This window comes from Cebus imitator, unplaced genomic scaffold, assembly GCF_001604975.1.
Source record: "Cebus imitator isolate Cc_AM_T3 unplaced genomic scaffold, Cebus_imitator-1.0 Scaffold10, whole genome shotgun sequence".
NCBI classification, from domain to species: domain Eukaryota; kingdom Metazoa; phylum Chordata; class Mammalia; order Primates; family Cebidae; genus Cebus; species Cebus imitator.
Window position 1 is genome coordinate 2,724,024 of NW_016107325.1, and position 16,791 is coordinate 2,740,814.

Here is a 16,791-nt window from a genome sequence, read left to right on the forward strand (position 1 = left end):
ATTTTATTAAAATTTGCTTTTCTTGCTCCTAGAAGCCTCTCTTTAGCATTTTTTGTGTGCCTTTCTTGCTTCTGGTCCACTCCTTCCAATCTTTTCCCTCTTAATCCTCCTCTGCTGGATTGTTCCAGTGATTGATAAAAATTTTGTTATTAGGAAGTTTTATAGTGTTTTATTTTGTGTTCCTGGGAGGAAAGAAATTACTTAAACTGAAGAATAAATTACTGACTAATTCTATTACAAGTATTACGGCACTTTTGGTAGATACAGAGATGCACCAGCCAGATCAAAGGACTTGCTGCCTGGCTGTGGGAATGCAGTCTGCAGACAGACTCCAGGTGTCACCTCCTTTAGGATAGGACTCCGCTGCAGAGAAGAGCCTTGTCCAAAAGCATATGCTTTCTGGGGCAGCCCATACCCAGTGACTGAGCAAGGCAGGGGTGTGAAGCTATTTGGGCGATGCGAGACACTCTAATAGGTAATATTTGCTCCAGAGCCTCCTGCCAAACTGGCCTAGACTTTCTTGGACCTGCATTGAAGTTGGTATTTTCATCTGCCCAATCCTGCTTCCTTCTTCTCCCTCTCAAGGTATAGATGACTGCTAAAGATCTTCCACCCCACACTCTTCAGGAGGCTCTTTAAGTAGCAGTATTCACTTTTCAAAAGTTCGTGTTCCACATCCACTAGGTTGAATTATCCACGTCTAGTGGCCCTTTCAGTAACCTAAACCTTCTTAAATGGAGGAGAAGATAGTTAAGGTCCATGACTTTTGGAAACTTTGCCAAGTTACCAAGAATTCCTAAGTCCTTACTGTAGCCTCCCCCTTCTTACCATAGCCTTCTCATTTCTTTTAATCCATTTTAATAGTATAACCTACAGACAGGAATGGCAAATGTAAGTTCACTCTGCAGCCATTAGTAAGTTAAAGGAGAGAAATGACAGGAGCAAGATCATAGGAGTGGCAGAAAATATGGAAAACTGAAGAGCATTCCATGCCCAAATATAATAAAAAATACCTTTGTCCTTTTTGTAACACAAGTACCAGACAAAGCAAGCCTCCAGAAACAAATCTATGCTGGTTTGTTAGCTCTAGACTACTGCATCTCCTCCCTAGTTTTCATTTCATTCTGCTATCCATAGCTTACCTGTTCAAGTTTGCCATCTTTATCTCGCAGGAGACCTCCCTGTCCTATTATTGGTTAGTTGTAATTTTCTTTCACTGGAAAGCCAGCCCCTTTAGATTTAGGCCTCATTTTTCTTGGCATGGAGACTCAAACATTGAGATTCTGAAACAAAATAGGGTTGTGCAGATTCTCTTTTGGCTACCTTGGTCTAACCTTGTCTAACTTGTTCCTCCTGGTTTTCAGAAGAAAATCATGCAAGCCATAAAATGTTTCTCACCATCTCTATATTGTTCAAATTTTAATTATGGCCATAAGAAATCTGACCCTAGAATACATTCTGGAAATCAAAGTTGTAGCTAAATCTGTTTCATGAACTTGAAACCTCATTTGGTTCCAACTATCTAGAAGACCAAGTGGAAATACTTCTTGACCTGCATACTTTTATCTTTATACATAAATTACATATAATTTCTACCTGCCTTTCAAAAATGTTGAAGGCCTGTTAACTAAAGAGTTATAAAAAAAAAAGTTATTAAGCTGAGGTACTATTAAACTGATTTCATTGTAATGTTTCTTATGTGAGAGAAATGATTAGACATTCAGATTTAGAATCTGAAAAGTTCACAAATAATTTATTTAGTTCAGTTCTCATTTTAGCACTGAGATGAATAAGGCTCAGAAAAATGACCAAAATCATATACCTAGTCAGTAGCAGAACTTCAGTTTCAAAATCTCACATTATAATACAAAAATCTCTGCAAATGAAGGTGTATTTAATAATGGTGGCCAAACCCAATCTGAGCTGTAATCATTTGGTGACAAACCTGGCCCAAACAGAAGTTTACACTATTAATGTGAACCTTCATATGTTTATATAAAGATATTAATCTGCTTACTTATGGAATGCTGCCTGGACCCCACCAGGGTTTCAAAAATATAGGGCATATGTTCTTTATCCCATTTATAAAAATCTGAAAAACCTAAAATATATCTGGCTCCACATAGTTCATATAAGGGATTTATGAAACTGTATTAAAACAAACATTTCCTGATTCCCAAACAAGTATACATCATTCAGGGTATTTCAATTTTATGCTTACTAGTGGGAAATTCAAAGTGGCTACTTCAGCCTGTAGTTAAAATGCTCTGGCTGAGTAACAGCTACTTGAACAGAATTTTTTTATGTTAAATAATTTAAGAACAGGTCATTTTAGAAATTAGTCCATATTCACATTATGTGACATTTTAGAAATTGCTTATGAATGTTAACAAAGTGTTAACGCTTTTAGATCTACTCAATTATTGAAAATATTTTAAAATAATATTTTTATAGGAAATTTCTTATACCATAGGAAGAACACTTTGATATATAATGGAATGATAGTGTCACAACAGCTAGAGGGCTGAAAAACATTTTAGTGTAAAGTTTTTACTAAGTTGATGGAGAATCTAAACTTTTGTAAAATAGACAAATAAATGGCTTCATTTTTATCTATTTATGGCCAGTCTCTACAGGGAAGATGAAAAATAAGGACTTCTTTAGAGATGTAAAAAAATAGAGATCATTTATATAAGGAGGCAAATTTTTCAACATTGTTAACATTTTTATTCTTCTCTTTTCTAAGAAAATCTTTTTTAATAGCCTGAAGAAGGAAAAAGTAAATTATATTTAGGGTTAAGGTTGTACTACATATGGATAGCCTGTAAACTCTAAACTGATTATAAATATGTAGACTAGTCAATCACCCCATAATGGTGAGACTTCTATAATGGGGATTCTGCCAGGCAAAATGATATTAAGAACAATACCAATATGTAGAAATAGTATTGTCTTGGCTATATGGGCTCTTTTTTGGTTCCATATGAATTTTAAAGTAGCTTTTTTTCTAATTCTGTGAAGAATATCAATGGTAGTTTAATGGAAATAGCATTGAATCTATAAATTACTTTGGGCAGTATGGCCATTTTCACAATATTGATTCCTCCTATCCATAAGATGGAATGTTTTTCCACTTGTTTGGCTCTCTGCTTGTCTATTGTTGGTGTATAGGAATGCTTGTGATTTTTGCATATGATTTTGTATTCCGAGTCTTTGCTGAAGTTGTTTATCAACTCAAGAAGCTTTTGGGCTGAGACAATGGGGTTTTCTAGATATAGGATCATGTCATCTGCACAGAGAAACAGTTTTATTTCCTTTCTTCCTATCTGAATACTCTTTATTTCTTTCTCATGCCTGATTGCCCTGGTCAGAACTTTCAATACTATGTTAAATAGGACCAGTAGGAGAGGGCATTGTATTGTGCCAGTTTTCAAGTGGAATTCTTCCAGCTTTTGCCCATTCAGTATGATATTGGCTGTGGGTTTCTCATAAATGGCTCTTATTATTTTGAGGTATGTTTCATCAATACCCAGTTTGTTAAGAGTTTTTAATATGAAGGGATGTTAAATTTTATCAAAGGCTTTTTCTGTTAATCATTTGGTTTTCTCTTTAGTTCTGTTTATGTGATGAATTACAATTATTAATCTGTTGAACCAGCCTTGCATCCTGGGGAGGAAACTGACTTGATTGTAGTGGATAAGCTTTTTGATGTGCTGCTGGATTCAGTTTGCCAGTATTTTATTGAGGGTTTTTACATCGATATTCATCAGGCATACTGGCCTGAGTTTGGCCTGGCAGGCGGCTGGGGGAGGGGGAGTATCAGGATAAATAGCTAATCCATGTGGGGCTTAATACCTAGTTGATAGGTTGATATGTGCAGCAAACCACCATGGCAGACATTTACCTATGTAACAAACCTACATGTCCTGCGCATGTATCCTGGCACTTTAAATTAAATTAAATTTAAATTTAAAAATAAATATATGTAGAAATATCTTGGATATGGTAACAAATTATTTATTTGATAAATTATGATAACAAATTTATCAAATAATAAATGTTGGCCACCATATTGATTATAAAATAAACCATCATTTTTAGAGGTTCTTGTATTATAATGTAATATTTTGAAACTAAAGTTCTTTGCTACTGACTACGTATGTAATCTTGGTCATTTCCATATGAAAGATCCCATAACATTTTAAGTGTTTTAGTTGATGGCCAAAGTCCAGCTTAAGCAGTATTTTTTTCCAACAACCAGAATTCACTTTTAGATTTTAAGCAGAATTTTGCATATCACTTTCATTATGAAGCATTATGCATTGTAGTTTGTGTTACTGTCCCGGAAAAAGTAGTGGAACCAAAAGATGCACGATTAGAACTAATATAAATGGTTAAACAAAGTGCTCAGTTACATAATAAATATAACCAATTCAAATGTAATGGGAAATATCTCACTCAAAACAAACAAAAAACAAAATATCCAGGAATAAACTATGTAAGAAGCTTGTAGGACATGCACTCTAAAAGAACTACCAAAGTTGATTACAGGAAATTAAAAAAAAAATTGAACAGAAAGAAACTAACCTAATTCTGCATACCAAATATTTAACATTGGCAATTTCTGGGTGGTAGGATTACACTTAATTTTGAATTACTACTTTATGATTGAGCATAATTTCTAAACAAGAAGAAGAAAAACACAGTTTTAAAAGTACTAAGCAGAGGCAATATTTATTTTACTATATTCTGGAAAAACACTACCATGATATGCCTATTTTACCAATTGAAAAGAAAACTGGATTTCCTGACATCAAGAATTCTTTACAATATAAACATATGCATGTTTAATTTATGACACTGATACTGAACTGAGTTTTTACTAATCTACTAAAAGGCAAAATATATTAAAATACACTTGTTGCATTGTATAGAACTTTAAAATGTTAACATTAGAATATTCACCAGGTCATTTTTTAATGCTCAGTGTTAAATAAGTAAACAGTTTAGTTTAAACTATTTTTTAATTACAAATGTACTGGTTAAACCAATAAACTGTATAGAAAATTGTGAGGTAAAAACTAAGATTTTTTAGTCCTACTTACCTCTAACAGAAGAGCTGGAGGAACGGTTGCATTTAGCCCTAGTAGTCATTTTCAAGGTTTTATTTTGTATTCTTTCAAAGATTTTCTATGCATTTGTAAGTACTTATATATATCCAATTTTATATAGGTATAATAATTTTATATATATATTTATTATATATTGTGTGTATGTATATATATATTGTGTGTATGTGTGTGTTTGTGTGTGTGTGTGTGTGTATATATATATATATATATATATATATATACACACACACACACATATATATACATACAATTCAACAAGTTATTTTATTTGATAGTGTAACTTGGCCATCTTTCCATATCATTTTATTTGTGTGTTCATGTATATGTACACGTGTCTTTAATGACTGAAAATGGCAGATATATAATATATATTATATATATACACACATATATATTCATTTAACCAGTAAAAGAATACAAGACAGAAATTTTTCTCAAAAAATTCTGCCTTTTACTGAAAAACAAAATTCATAATCAGACAAATAAAATCTATCAAATCTCTGCCCTCTTTATAATTCATAAAAATTTGCTTATGAACCAAATCCATTTCTGTTTTTATGTTTAAAACAGCTCAAAGTAGTGAGTCTCAATAAAATAATTCAATAAAATGCTAATAATTTGCTAATAAAATAATTGTTAATAAAATAACTCAAATACAAATCTATACATCCCACAGGCTTTTCCAGTCTGGGGAGCAGAGTCAGAGAGAAAGAAGAATTAACCACAGCAAATAACCTAAAAGGACCCAGTTTCCGTGGGACTTCAGAGCCCCACAGAGAGTGAAGGTAACTACAGTGGAGCATCTCATGCTCCTACTCCCTCTACATTCTCCAAACTATTTTAATAATTCCAAAACTCCAAGAGAAAAGGTATAAATTAGATGTATATCTAATTTAAAACAGTATATACTACATAACAATGGGAATTTTCCAGACCCTTTTTGGGGGGAATAGATGAATACACATAGCTTCCACTGACTGTCTCAGAACTTCTGACCAGAAACTATGACAGGGAGTTTTGAGTTTTGACAAATCAACTTAAGGAAACTAAGTACTTATTTATGAATAAATACAGTTTTGCCTCTAATTTTCCCCTTGAATGTGGGATCCATAAAGAAAGAATAATGAAAGTAATCCTCTGCTTTGGAAAGACCACTTACCCTCCCATATGACTTGCCATTTTGGACATCTTTAAATGTAAGATGTGTCAATCTTCTGACACAATTTGGGAGTCTACTTTCCCATCCTGCATACCTGGACTTGATGTAGGAGGTTCACCTGCTTCCTTTTGGTTCCCTTTTACGCCCTAATCTCTCCAACAGCTGCAGAGTATTACATAATTCAACCCCTCCATATCCTATATGTAGAGTTTGTCAATAGCCTTTTATCTGCTCTTCTAGCACAGCTACCATCACACAACTGCCTGAATAAGTGATATCTCAAACACCCAAATACATCATAGAACTCTCTGACCTACCAGGTGGTTTCTCATTGCTCTCCAGGACAATCTAGCTCTTGACTATCTAGCCCCTTCATTAGCTATTACCTTATTTGTACACTACCCTTGAGCATTTCCAAACCATTTGAAGATCCCTGAATAGACAATGCTTGTGACAGGCAGAACAATAGTTCCCCAAAGATGTCCATATAGGCCCTAATCCTCAGAACCTATGAATATGTTACGTTATATGGCAAAGGGGAATTAAGGTGGCAAACATAATTTAGATTGCTATCAGCTGACATTATATAAAGAGCTTAGCTTGGCTTATCCAGGTGGGCCTAATATAATCAGAAGGGCCCTTATTAGAAGGTGGAAGGAGAGTCAAAAATGGAGATGTGATGACAGAAGCAGAGGTCAGAAAGAAGGAAGATTTGAAGAGGGCACGCTTCTGGCTTTGAAGATGGGGAATGAAACCGTGACCCAAAGAATATAGGTAGCCTGTAGAAGCTGGAAAAGGAAAGGAAACAGGATTCTCCCCTAGAAGCTCCAAAGGAACACAGGCCTGCCCACAACTTGCTGTTATTTTGAATGTCTGACCTCCAGAATTTTAAGATCGTAAATTTGTATTGTTTAAGTATTAAGGTTGTGGTAAATTTTTAGCAATAGGAAATTGATATGCTCTTTCATGCCTCTCTTGTTTAAAATAGTACACACACTATTACCTATACTTGGAAGGCCTTTCTCTACCGTTGCCTCCCTGACTAATACCTACTTATTTTTCAGTCTCAGTCTCATCTTAATCATCCTACTGGAGCCTCTCCTGAGCCAGATAGAGATGATCTTTCCTTTACTTTGTGCTACTATTATACCTTGTGTTTGTTCCTACTGTTTCTCTAATTTATGCACTTATTTCAATGTTTATTAAACATCTATCATTTACTAGATTCAGGGCTATGGATTTATTCAGGCTTCTGCAGAGAGACCATCTCTGGCAATGTCATCTAAAGTAGCTCCCTCTATCCCAGGTTATTTTTCATGCTCTCATTCGAATTATTTTCCATTGTAGTACATCTCACTGTGTGGCATTATACTACATATTTATTAACTTGCCTGTTGTTCCCGTCTACAATTAGGATATATGCTCCATGAAAACAAGGCCTTTAGAGGATCATCTGTATTTCTCCAGACTGCCTAAAACAGTGCGTGGCACATATTAGATATTCGATACATATTTGCTGAAAGAGCATTAAGTGATTACATTATAGATCACAGTCCAGCATCTAATGCAAGGTAGTATTAAGAGCAAACACATAGTTTTCACCTGCTTTTCCCCTATATGTAAATTTAGGCTTACCTGTATGAGATAAAAATGATGATCAAGAACAACCTCCAAGGCAGTAGATTGAGGTATATGTGAAGAAGTGAGGAAGAAAACACATGCACACTTTAAAGTTTCAGCACTGACTCTAAGTTCACATTAACTGCAGTTGACAGGTGCCCCAGATCAGCTGCTCAGCTGTCAATCATAGTGCACAACTCCCACATGCAAAAACGTGCATTTTGTTAGTAATGAAAGGATATCTATGCTGTCTTCTCTAAGAGCTTGAGGGTAAGAAGGAGATTCTACGCATAGCAGACACAAATAATTTAGTTTTACCTCAAACATATTAAGTGAAAAAAGCAAGTTGCACAATGACACATACCATATGATACTATTATAGAAAAATGAACAGACATAAAACTACCTCTCTCTCTTGTGCATGTGCACTCTCTCTCAAGAGAAAAGTCTAAAGGCACACACTTAGACCAAACTTAAGAGGATGCTGCAATTGGAGGTTAGTGTCAAAGGGGACTTTAGCTTTAACTGTAATAAAATCCTTGCTTTTTTACAATGAGTATATATATGCATATTTATGTAATTAAAAGTAATCAATGTTGCCCAAAGGGTCCTATTACTAAATACAGTCATCCCTCAGTGTGTGAAGGGGACTGGTTCCAGGACCACCATTGATACCAAAATATACAGATATTTAAGTGTCTCATACAAAATGGTGTAGTGTTTGCAAATAACCTATGCACCTCCTCCTGCATGCTTTAAATCATCTCTAACTTATTTTTAATACCCAATACAAGGTAAATGCTATATAAAAAGTTGTTATGCTATGTTTTTATATGTTCTTTATTTTAAAATATTTTCTATATGAAGCTGTTGTATTCACAAATGCAAAACCTGCAGAGATGGAGGGCTGACTGCAATTCTTTTCTATTGTAAAATTAATGCAACAACATTAGAGTCTATAAATGATTATCAAATGGGTTCTACTGCTGAGAACCCCAGAGTCTAATCACTCATCACTCACATTTCTGAACCTGCCAAGTTTGGACCACTTCCCAAAGCCCCTTGACCCTAGCAAGTCACACAAACCCTGTGAAGTACAGCCTGAAATATCCAGTTAAGTTTAATTTTGAATATAATTAAAAACTTTTAATACAAATTTGTTCTGCCTTGTAAGATAAATTTCTTCTGACACCTTTAACAAAAATGATTCAAAACACAGTAGTTTTTCTCCTGATTAATGGTTACAAATGCATTGTCTTTCTCTTGATTACAAGCTTGATAATTCAAAAAAAATTAATGAAAGCAAAGGCCACAAGCAAGGTTATAGAGTTCAACAATTATATGGCATTTTGATGTGCTTTTTGCTATTACTGCTGAGGAAATTTTATCCTCTGAAGTTTAAAACTGTGGCAAACACAGCTACGTACTAATATTCATTCTACTTTTTTCCCTTTCTAACAGATTCTAATTTTGTTGAGGGTAAAATATTGGCTTTCCTTTGACACCTCTGAAGCTGTAAATGACCATGTGATACAGTTCCAACCAATGAGACATGAGCAGAGGTCTGCCGGGAATTTCAGGGCAAGATATGTTTTCTCATACAGGCACTCCTCCTTATTCCTTGCCTTTTCTCCTTTCTTTCTGCATGAAATGTGGATGTAAAACTAGACATGGAGCAAGTATTAGGATGAAAGATACATACTAACTGTTGCAGAGAAGGAAGGCAAGTAGAGTCTGGGATGTTGTTATCAAGAATCTGCTGTACCAGCTCTGGACTCTCCCTCTGGACTTATTGTAATGAGAAAAATAAATCCCCAAGCTTCTGCAGTCAGGTTCTGTAACTTTCAGCCAAACAAAATTCTCAACTGAGATAGATTGGGATAATATGAAGCACCCTGGAGATTCTGATGTCTCTCTATATAAAGCAGTATAAAAATTGTTCTAGAAAAATACCTATCAATATAGACATAGGATAAAATTCTAGAAAATATTACTGTCATTGCTCTTCAATAGTAGCATGAGAAAATTACATCTAGCAAAATTTCCTATTTTAAAACTGCAATAGAATTTCACATGCAATTTTAACATAGCTAAAAGAGAGTAGGTTAAGAGATATGTAGGTGGTTCTGGAAGGGGAAAGAAAAAAAATCCTCAGAAACTTAAGTACATGACCAAAAAGTAACACAAAAGAATGCATCTGTGAGTTTACAATACTCCAGAATAGTTTTCCATGAAGGATCAGTTATGCAAGGAACAATTTTCTTTTAAAATGCTACACAAAAGGATATTTTTAAAATTTTTAATAAAAAATAGTGATCTACCACTCTTTAACAACAAAGACTATAAAACTCTATTATTAAATGACATTGCCTAGAACATGGTAGCCACTAATATGTTGTGAATAAGTGAAATAGTTATAATAGGTGAGAAATATTAATGCATTTTGTATTATTGCCAGTTAAGTTTGAAAAGATCTCCAGGCTAGGAAGTAAACAGATGAAGGGGAAGATGAAAGGGGTTAAGATAAAGTTTAGAGAGAGGGAAAGAAAGAGGGAAAAACAAGAAAAGCAGAGGGAACAAAAAGAGAGAAAAAAATTTTCCTTCCCTTCTTATCTCTTCTTTTTAATTTTCTCAAGTTTAAGTCATACAAGGAAATCTTCTTCCTCCCTATATAGGCAAATTTACAGTTGAGATTAGCTGCACTAAAATGGGTAGAGTTTTTACTGCAGAATGATTTAGAGTGGCTAATTTTGAAGCATGAAAGGTGGACCCTCAGGTCTGGGTAGGGTTTTTGGGGAGAGACGGTGACTGAGGATGAGCAGCTACCTGGAGAAAAGGGTGGTGATGGGAGGAAAGGGGCTGAATGTGGGGTGTTCATGATGTCAGTCTTCTCTCATTTCAATTTTTGCTTCAACCTAGTCCTTTACGTAGGCAAGGAAGGGATGATTCTCCACTATCCTTTTTTCATAACCTCTTTGCACAAGGATCCATATTCTCTGAATAATAATTTGAAAGTCCTTTTATAAAAAACCTCAATAACATCTATGAAAACTAGGAGAAGTAGAAAAAAAAACTGTTCTTCCTTAGAGAAAGAGGGAAGAGTTTTCCTTTCTGCCTGGGGGGTAGGGTGTGTGGATGGTGAGGGGGGCTGATTATCATGTAACACAACGACAAACAGAAAGAATTTGGCTGCGTAGGATTTTCCAGTTGGCTTTAAAAGTGCCATAGAATATTTTGTTTCAAAATGTAATGGTCAATAACATGAAATAGTCACTAACATATGACTACAACTTATTACTGGCAGTCAAAAACATCCAAATTAAAATAATTAACTACAACATTCCCAATAAAATTAACAAAAAATAAAATATTATATATATATATATAAATATTATATATATATATATATATAAAATTGGGAAGGAAGCAGTAAATTAACTCTCATACACATTGTTGGTGGGTATCTAGGGGGCTATTTGGCAACATATAGGCATACCTTGTTTTGTGCTTCACTTCATTGCACTTCACAGATATTGAATGTCTGTGGCAACCCTGTGTCAAGCAAGTCTACGAGCACCACCTTTTCAATAGCAGTGTTCACTTCATATCTCTATGCCTCATTTTGGTAATTATTGCAAAACCCTTCATCGTTATATTTATTATGGTGATCTATGATCGGTGGTCTTTGATGTTACTATTGTAATTGTTTTAGTGCACCTCAAACTGCATTCATACAAGAAAGCAAACTTGATAAATGTGTGTATTCTGACTAACTCATTCCAGCTGCTCTCCCCTGTCTTTCCCTTTCCTAGGGTGTCCCTATTTTCTGAGATACAACAATATTGAAATTAGGCTAATTAATAACCCTACAATGTCCTGTAGGTGTTCAACTGAAGAAGAATAGTACATCTTTAACTTAGAATCAAAAGCTAAAAATGTTTTAACTTGGTGCAGAAGGCCTGTCAAAAGCCAAAATGGGGCAAAAGTTAGACATGTTGTTCCTGTTAGCCAAGCTATGAATGCAAAGGAAAAGTTCTTGAAAGAAATGAAAAGGGCTACTCCAGTAAACACGCAAATGATAAGAAAGAAAAACAGTCTTATTGCTCACATGGAGTAAGTTTGAGTGGTCAGGATAGAAGATCAAAGCAGCCACAACAATCTTTAAGCAAAACCCTAATTCAGAGCAAGGCCCTAACTCTCTTTGATTCTAGGAAGCCTAAGAGAAGTGAGGAAGCTGCCTAAGAAAGTTTGAAGCTGGCAGAGGGCTCATAAGGTTTAAGGAAAGATACTGTATCCAGAACATGAAAATGCAAGATGGAGCAGCAAGTGCTGATGCAGAAGCTGCAGCAAGTTATCCAGAAGCTCTTGCTAACATCACTGGTGAAGGTAGCTAAACTAAACAATAGATTTTCAGAGTTGATAAAACAGCCTTATACTGAAAGAAAATGCCATCTAGGACTTTCAGAGCCAGAAAAGAAAAAACAATGCTTGGCTTCAGAGATTCAAAGGACAGGTTGATTTTCTTGTTAGGATCTAGCTCAGCTGGTCAGCTGGTGACTTTAAGTTGAAGCCAGTGCTCCTTTACCATTCTGAAGATCCTGGGTCTCTTAAGAATAAGTCTGTCCATGCTCTATAAATGAAGTAACAAAGCCTGGGTGATAGCACATCTGTTTACACCATGATTAACTGAATGTTTTAAGCCCACTGTTGAGACTTACTGCTCAGAAAAAAAAGATTCTTTTCAAAATTTACTGTTCATTGACAATATACCTAGTCACCAAAGAGCTCTGATGGAGATGTACAGATTAATGTTGTTTTCATGCCTGCTAACATAACATTTATTCTGTAGCCCATGGATCAGGAGTCATTTCAACTTTCAAGTCTTATTATTTAAGAAACACATTTCATAGGCTATAGCTGCCATAGATAGTAATTTCTCTGATGCATCTGGGCAAAGTAAATTAAAAACCTTCGCAAAGTATTAACTATTCTAGATGCCACTAAGAGCATTCATGATTTCTGGAAGGAGGTCAAAATAAATAGCAACATTAAGAGTCTGGAAAAGGTTGATTCCAACTCTTGTAAATAATTTTGAGGGGTTCAACACTTCTGTGGAGGAAGTAACTGCAGATGTGGTGGAAACAGCAAGGGAACTAGGATTAGAGCCTGAAGATGTGACTGAATTTCTACAATCTCATGATATAATTTGAACACACAAGGAGTTGCTTCTTGTGGATAAGCAAAGAAACTGGTTTCTGGAGATGAAATCTACACCTGGTGAAGATGCTTGTGAACCCTGCTGAAATAACAAAGGATTTATAATATTACATAAACTTAGTTGATAAAGCAGTGTCAGGGTTTGAGAAGATTGACTCCAGTTTTGCAAAAAGTTCTATGGTGGGTAAAATGCTATCAAAATCATCGCATGCTTCAGAGAAATCTTTCATGAAAGGAAGAGCCAATTGATGTGTCAAACTTCACTGCTGTCTTCTTTTTAAAAATTGCAACAGCTACCCCAACCTTCTTCAGCCAGTACCTTGATCAGTCAGCAGCCATCAACATCGAGGCAAGACCAACAAAAAGATTATGACTCACTGAGGCTCATATGAGCACTAGTATTTTTTTTAGCACTAAAGGATTTTTAAGATATGTACATTTTTTAGACATAATGCTATTGCATACTTAATAGACTATAGTATACTGTAAAAATAACTTTTATAGGCATTAGAAAACCAAAAATTCATGTCACTTGCTTTATTGCAATATTAGCTTTATTGTAGTGGTCTGGAATGAAATCTGCAATATCTCCAAAGTATACCTGTACCAAAATTCTCTTTTCTTTTTTTGAGATGGGGTCTCACTCTATTGCCCAGGCTGGTCTTGAACTCCTTGGCTCAAGCAATCCTCCTATCCTCCTACTTCTGCCTCTTGAGTAGCTGACTGTGAGTGTCCACCACTGCAGCCAGCTCTGTAGCAAAACTCTTTTTTTTGAGATGGAGTCTCAGTCTGTTGCCAGACTGGAGTGCAGTGGCACAAACTCAGCTCACTGCGACCTCTAACTCCCTGGTTCAAGCGGTTTTCCTGCCTTAGCCTCCTGAGTAGCTGGGATTACAGGCACACACCACCACACCCAGCTAATTTTTATATTTTTAGTAGGGACAGGGTTTCACCATATTGACCAGGATGGTCTCGATCTACTGACCTTGTGATCTGCCTGCCGTGGCCTCCCAAAGTGCTGAAATTACAGATGAGAGCCACTGCGCCTGGCCCAAAATTCTTAACATTTTTTATACCATTCGACCTAGTGACAATTTTAGAGATTTGTCCCAAGAAAACATACAAAAATATATCTTTACAAGTATGCTTGTAGCCGAATTATCTGCTTGGAGAAAAATGGGAAATGACTTTAAAATGAGTGATCATAGGGGATTGGTTAAATTAAATTATGAGATACCATACAATGCAAAGTTTTATGAAGATGGTACTATAGAAGAAAGCATTATCGTAAACCAACAAAATAGGTTCATTTAAAATATAGTTGAAAAAAATAGCACATCCTCAAAACTAAGGCATTCTTGAACTCTAGAGTAGTGTTGGTCTTTGGAGTTAGCCTGTGAAAGACTGAATTCCAGGTCCACCACTTATAAACTGTGGCACCCTCAGCAAATTACTTAAATGGTGGGTAAGATTCAGTATTGTAAAAATGTCACCTCTTCCAAATTGATTTATACAGTCTCAACTGAAATCCTAGAAATATTTTTGTGCATGTGAAAATTGGCAAGCTGGCTTAAAAATATGTACAGAAATGCAAAGGACAAAGGACAGCCAAAAGAATCGTGATGAAAAGAGCAAAGCTGGAAGATTTATAGTACCATATATCAAGATCCATTATGAAGCTCTAACAATCAAGACTGTTATTGGAACAAGGAGGGGCAAATAGGCCAATGAACAGTATAGTCTCAAGAAACAGATCCATACATACATGGTCACCTGATTTATGAAGACGTGAGTCATACTGCTGTGCAGTATGGAAAGAACAGTCTTTAATAAATGGTCCTGGGACAGTTGGATATCCACATGGAAAAAGTGATTCTTGATCCCCGACTTCCCAGCAGTCACATAAATCAATTACAGATGTACTGCAGCTCTAAATGTGAAAGATAAAAATGAACATTTTGGAAGAAAACAAAGGAGAACATATTCATGACCTTGGAATTGGCAAAAAATTCTTTAAAAAAAATACTCATCTTAAATGGAAAATGTAATACGTTTGGAAATACTAAAATTAAGAACATCTATTTATCCAAAGACACCATTAAGGGAGTGAAAAGGCAGCCTGAAGTGTAGGAAAATACATTTGCCATATATCTTTTCAAAAGACTTGAACCGAGAATACATATGTACATATTAAAGCACATACAAATTAATGAGAAAAAGGCAGACGACCCGATAAAAAATGGGCCAGAAGAACTCAACAGACACTCCACAATAAAAGGATACCCAAGTGGCCAATAAACATATTAAAATGTGCTCAACTTTATCCATTAGCAAAATCCAATTTAAAACCACAGTGCAATACCTCTATAAACACACTAGGGTAGCTGAAATGAAAAAGATAGAAAATACCAAATGTTGGTAAGAAAGTGGAGCAACCAGAACATTCACACACGGCTGGTGGCGTGTAAACTGGAACAACTTCTTTAGAAAAAAAATCACTGGCAGTTCAGCTACTATAACCTAGCCATTATACATTTTATATATTCAACAGAAATCTGCACATATATTAATCAGAAGACACATATTGGAATGGTCATAGCAGTGATATTTCTAGTAACCCATGTTAGAAATGACCCATAGCCTGGGCAACAACCTGAAATACTGACTCTACAAAAAAAAGTTAAAAATTAGCAAAGTGTGGTGGTGCACACCTATAGTTCCAGCTTCTCCAAAAGCTGAAATGGGAAGATTGCTTGAGCCCAGGAGTTCAAGGCTGCAGTGAGCCATGATTACACCATGGCACTCCTACCTGAAAAAACAAACAAACAAAAATAAACTACCCAGGTGCTATGATGTAAATGTTGATATTTCATGCCCCCACCCCCCGGCTAAATTCATATGTTGACACTTAATCCCCAATGTGACTGTATTAAGAGTTGGGGTCTCTTAGGAAGTTATTAAATCACGAAGGCTTCTTTCTCCTCAATGGGATTAGTGCCTTCACAAAAAACACTGAAAGGTGCGTATTTGCCCCTTCCGCCATGTGAACACACAGCAAGGACCCGTCTTTTACGCAAAGAACAAGTCCTCATATTGCCTCATCAAGCTCTCATCACCAAATGCTGCTGGCACCTCAGGCTTGGACTTCCCAGCCTCCAGAACTGTAAGCAATCAATTTCTGAAGTTTGTTAATAACCTAGTCTACAGTATTTTTTAATAGTAGCTCAAGAGGACTAACACGCAAGATACCTATCAATAGTAGAATAAATTGAGGTATATGCACAGATTCACTATTAGATTTTTGTTATTGGGAAAAGGGCTGAGAGGTAGAGTGGGTATTGAAATATTCATTAATACTAGTGCCAACTTGGGTCTAGAAAATGCTGCTTCTACTCCTGTCCAACGAGAAATGTGTATAAAGCAAAGACTGTGTAAACAGCATCTTTCTTCTTTGACATATGTACTATTTGCTCCAAGATACTTTTTGTAACTGCTAGCTAAGGCTAGTTTGACCATGACCAAGTGACAGAGCTGACAAACTTGAATAAAAGTGCTCAGATAATTTTAAAACCAAATCTGAATATTTCAGTGCAACACATTTTTACATGTAAAAAAGTTGCCATAAAAATTGATATTATAGGGTGGGTGCAGTGGCTCATGCCT

At 35.6% G+C, this 16,791-nt stretch overlaps 1 protein-coding gene across 3 annotated transcripts in view; it reads right to left on the reverse strand.

Moving 5' to 3' along the window:
- CCDC148 (coiled-coil domain containing 148) overlaps positions 1-15,873 on the reverse strand; it is a 200,835-nt gene extending 184,962 nt beyond the window's left edge. For all 3 annotated transcript variants that reach the window (XM_017547333.2, XM_017547342.2, XM_017547359.2), the window contains exon 1: positions 15,840-15,873. The gene's annotated coding sequence lies outside the window, so the exon portion shown is untranslated. The remainder of the gene's footprint in view (positions 1-15,839) is intronic.
- Between the last annotated feature and the right edge of the window lie 918 nt (positions 15,874-16,791).